We start from the raw sequence: 5,805 nt of genomic DNA, 5'->3' as shown, positions 1-5,805 counted from the left end.
GGCTTCAGTGCTATGGTCCGCATCTTGAACTTCTTCAAGATTGAACGTACTCCCACTAGTCTTTCTAGAAACAAAGTCCCTTTCTAGAAAGACCCCAGCCTTTGCCACAACTACCTTGTGCTGACTGGGAATGTAGAAGTAATATCCCTTAGTTTTCTTGGGATATCCAATAAAGTAGCACTTGTAGGATTTGGGTCCCAATTTGTCTGAGACTTGACGTCGAACGTAAGTCTCACAACTCCAAATCGTCATGAAAGACATCTAGGCATCTCTCCCAGTCCTTATCCTATATGGTGTCTTTATCACGGCCTTGGATGGAACTTGGTTGAGTATAGCCCCAAAGAAATGTCGGAAGAACTGTGTGACTCATCATAGATCGTACCATATCTAATAGGGTACGATTCCTCCTTTCTGATACACCATTCCACTGTGATGTTCCAGGAGGAGTGAGTTGAGATAGGATCCCACACTCAGCTAGATAGTCACGAAACTCATGGCTAAGGTATTCACCACCTCGATTTGATCGAAGTATCTTAATACTCTTGCCAAGCTGGTTCTGTACTTCATTCTTGAATTCTTTGAACTTTCAAAGGATTTTGACTTATGTGTCATCAAGTACACATAACCATATCTACTGAAGTCATCAGTAAATGTAATGAAGTACCTATAACCGCCTCTAGAAGTGATATTGAAAGGGTCACATACATCACTATGTATAAGACCTAACAAGTCAGTCACTCTCTCACTGTGCCCACTAAAGGGAGTCTTGGTCATCTTGTCTAGTAGACATGACTCACACGTCTCATAAGATTCAAAATCAAATGAGTCCAGCAAACCATCCTTATGGAGCTGGGATAAGCGCTTGTCATTTATATTACCTAAGCGACAGTGCCAGAGATAGGTTTGGTTCACGCCATTTGACTTGAACCTCTTGGTATTTATGTTATAGATAGAGCTTTCAAGGTCTAGAATGTAGAGTCCGTTCATCAGAGGTGCACTACATTAGAACATATCTTTTAAATAAATTGAACAACATTTGTCCTTTATTATAAAAGAGAAACCTTTCTTGTCCAAACAAGAAACTGAAATATGTTCTTTGTTAAAGCAGGCACATAACAACAATCATCCAACTCTAGTACAAGCCCAGAGGGCAGAGATAGAAAATAAGTCCCTACAGCAACAGTGGTAACCCGTGCTCCATTGCCTACGTGTAGGTCCACCTCGCCCTTTGCCAATGTCCTGCTATTTCTCAGCGCCTGCACATTAGTACAAATGTGAGAAGCACATCCGGTATCTAATACGCATTATGAAGAAATAGATAGATTGACTTCTATGACATATCACTTCGCTTCTTCTTAAGATGTTCCAGGTACACCTTGCAGTTCCTCTTCTAGTGCCCGGTCTGACCGCAGTGGAAGCAGGTAGCATCCTTGGCGACCCCTCCTTTAGGCTTCAGTGCCTTGCCTTTGCCCTTGGCTTGGGACTTTCCTTTGCCTTTGGGCTTGCCTTTGTCCTTGTGTTTCTGAACCATCAGAACAGAGTGGGGCTTAGCCTTCTTAAGGTTTAGCTCAGCAGTTCTTAACATGCTAAGCAGTTCGGGTAGTGGCTAGTCAATTTCATTCATATTGTAGTTTAGAACGAATTGACTATAGCTATCCGACAAGGATTGCAAGATCAGGTCAGTAGCCAACTCTTGGCCAAGCGGGAATCCTAACCTTTGTAGGTTTTCTATGTACCCAATCATTTTGAGTACATATGGGCCTACTGGAGCCCCATCTGGCATCTTGCACTGAAATAGTGCCCTTAAGATCTCAAATATATCATGTCTCGCTTGTCCTTGATACAGTTGACGAAGATGTTCAACCATATCGTAAGCGCCATCAATTCGTGTTGCTTCTGAAGCTCAGAGTTCATGGTCGCGAGCATTAGACAGGACACATCAAATGCGTCTTATAAGCATCTTTGTCAGCTCGCATGGCATTGACAGGAGGAGCCTCCGGAATGGGCTGCTCCAGAACGTACAATTTACGTTCCTGGGTGAGAACTATTCTCAGATTCCTATACCAGTACAGGAAATTTGCTCCGTTGAGCTTGTCCTTCTCAAGGACAGAACGCATAGAGAAGGTGTTCGTATTCGACTTCATGGTTATCTACAACAGAAAAATGAAGAAAATAAATATCATATTCTTTTAAATCATTTAATTAGGCCTTTAACTAAATGATGCTCCCACTGAATTCTATAATTCATGTGGGACAAGATCCACATCATACTAACCCTTGAATTAGCTTTGGCTAATACGCCCAAGATTTCGTGTGATCGGTAGGTAACGATTTATCAATTACATCTCTATGCAACTCTTGTTTATAGGATCATTATCCGTAGTTATATTAAAACTTGAGTTAGCTTTGGCTAATACGCCCAAGAATTAATATAAATGTGATTTATGTCCTATCTTTCCAACTATTGGAAGAAAGCCTATAGTTGTACTCGATCCAACCGAGTTAACTAGGAATACTCAATCTAATTGAGTTTGTACTTGCCCATACATTGATAAGCGGGACCAAGATTGTCCCTCCGTACCCTACCACGATAATATGTGTTGTTCTGCTTTGACAGATTCAACAACACATGTGATCGAGGTAATGATAGGTATCACGGCACAGTAGGCATTAGAGTTGATGCGATTGAGGTCTAATCTAATCGAGAGGGTGCATCTTGTACACGATTTAGATCTAATCTAATCGTTATGCATTAATTAATTACTAATCATGCATCACATACACACAAGCAATTAATTAAATTTATTTGTGATTAGCCATGGCCCTACTACGATCTTCTCAAGCTAATTAGAAGATCGGATGGTCAACCTAAGGTCAACAGCTTCTCAAGCTCCTCCCTTTGACCACCTTGTGTTGCTCACGCCCTCCTCGTAACTCCGTCTCGAGTAGACCTTCCACCGCTCCAATTTTGTACATTACAATTTTGAAACTCGAGTTACATTCGAGTCTAAACTAATTTACAACAAGAATAAATGGAGAAAAGGCACGACGCGCAGGTCGCGTATCAAATATATAGCACACACAACACAAATGACGGCGCGCAGGCCGTAATATGAATTACAACACATTTCCAATCAGATTGGGTCGTTTTGTACCATGGCCATCACAAATTATACATAATTCTAAATTATGTAATTTCCATAATTTTTTGTAATTTTAATACCAATTTTTACGAGTAAAAATTTCCGGCGGTCCCGTTTAGCGATTTTCGGGCGCAATCGCGGAACGAATCCCCTTGCGGGGCCAGGGGCAGTGCCCCTACCCGCGATCTAACCATCGCGAGTGCCCCTAAGCGATCCTACAGTGCCTTAGCCCGCTGTCCCAAAAAGTTTTGAGGCGAAACCTTGCCGTTTTGGAAAAAACTTCTCGGTAGTCGAAGCCTACAAGTGTCGAAACACTTGTGATTCGCTTCTATGAGAAAAATACCCATAAAAACTCTAAAAATCATAAAAATACAAACTAAACTTGTACAAGCCTTCGCACGTGGCTCTGATACCACTGTTGGATTTTTCGGGCCACGAAAACCACTTTTTCGTGTCGCGGAAACCCCGAAACCCCCGCCAGATCCGTGCGAAGAATAAAATTTTGAAAAACCTACGAGTACGAGTTTACAAACTCTAGATCTACATTAGAGTACGAGTTTTACCCTTGATGCGTGTCTTTCGCGAATCCCGCTCGTCCAAGGTGCCGGATCTCAAGATTGTCAAAGTAGACAACCCTCTAGAAGTATCCACACGAACAACTCGATGGAGGGAGAACCTTAGAGTGTGCTAGCACTCCAAGAAGGTCTCGGCAAGATGAGGAGAGGGGGAGCAAGAAGAGAGAGCAAGGAAGAAGATGGAATAGAAAATGCCTTGAATGAAAATGAATCCCATTCATTCCCCTTAGTGGCCGGCCACACATGTGTAACTCCTCTCATTTAATGTGACCGACCATATTAAAACAAAGGGAATTTGTAACCTCCATTAGGTGGCACACACATGTGCTAACTATGATGATGTGGCACATCATCATTGGCCACTTAATTCCAAGTCACAAATGATGTGGCATAAAGTCAAGTCAAACTTGACTCTTCCTCTTACTCTCAAGTCAAGTCAAACTTGACTCTTCCTCTTACTCTCAAGTCAAGTCAAACTTGACTTAATCTCTCTCATGGTTGATTTAATTCAACCATTTAATTCAAGCCAATTTAATATAATGAATCTAATTCATTTAATTAAATTGATTCAATGAGTCATAATCTAAATTAGACTCATTGAACACATGAATCAACTTGAGTCCAACTCAATTAGCCCAATTAGGATTACTTTTAATCCAATTTGATTCATCACATGAATCTTATCCTCTTGGTTCATCATATGAACCTAATCTCCATCTAATTGTCCTTAGTGTGTAACCCTATAGGTTCTTGTAACGTTGGCAATGCTCCTAAACCCATTTAGGAGCATAAGTAATGAGCGGTTTCTAGAAACACATCATTACTACCCAAGTTACAAGAATGTTGAGATTCAACATCACCTTGTGACTACTAATTGTGACTCCTCACAATATATGACAAGAGTCCTTCTATCCTAGACATCTAGATTGATCAATGTGAGGCATAGACCGTGTCATCCTCTGACCAATCTAAATCTTGAACTCCAAGTAGACTCACTAAATCAAATGAGCTCAATATCTCATATTGACTCATTTGGGTATGGCCATGCACTTCGTGGTCTCACTCTATCAAGAATATCGATGTCACTCCCGTCATATAGGAGGGATACATCCCATCTACATCACCCACATCCCTCTACATAATTTGTTACATACCCAGTAATCGCCTTTATAGTCCACCCAGTTACGGGTGACGTTTGACCAAACCAAAGTACATAACTCCTTGTGTAGGGAACCATGGTGACTTCAGGTCTAAGGACTAGTAGTCATACTAATAGCCACATGAGAAAGTATATGATACTCATATAACGATCTATGATACTTTCTCATGGCGGGTCATTCAGTATATATTCTCCAATGCATACCCATGTGTCAACTTGATATCTCTATATCCATGACTTGTGAGATCAAGTCATCGAGTTGACCTACATGCTAGTCTTATTGCATTAACATTGTCCCTGAATGTTAATACTCGACTTGGAATGATTAAGAGTAGTGTTTCCTATATCATCTCACCATCGGTTCAACTAACCGATTGATATAGGTAAGAACCTTCTACTCAAGGATGCTATTATACTTAGTTTATTTGGCACCAATACAAGTAAGTATAATAACAAAAAACAAATGCCTTTATTTATATAAGAATATGATACAACAAGTCCATAATACAAACATCAAATGATTGGCTCTAGGGCTCTAACTAACACTTGGGTAGTAGGTTCTTATCTACAACATATCAATTGGTTGAATTGATAGTGAGATATTGTAGATATATTAAACACTACTCTTAACTATTCCTAGTCAAGTATTATATACAAGGACAATATTAATGTGTTGAGACTAGCATGTAGGTCAACGGATGACTTAATCTCACAAGTCATGGATACGAGATATCAGGTTGACACATGGGTATATATTAGAGAATATATACTGAATGACCCGCATGAGAATGTTTCATGGATCATTATATGAGTGTCATAAACATTCTCATGTGACTATTGATATGAATAGTTCTTAGACCTGAAGTCACTACGGTTCCCTACATAAGGAGTTGTGTACTTTGGTATCGGGTAAACGTCACTTGTAACA

This window comes from Zingiber officinale, chromosome 10B (assembly GCF_018446385.1).
Source record: "Zingiber officinale cultivar Zhangliang chromosome 10B, Zo_v1.1, whole genome shotgun sequence".
Taxonomy (NCBI): Eukaryota; Viridiplantae; Streptophyta; class Magnoliopsida; order Zingiberales; family Zingiberaceae; genus Zingiber; species Zingiber officinale.
This window is presented reverse-complemented; position numbering follows the sequence as displayed.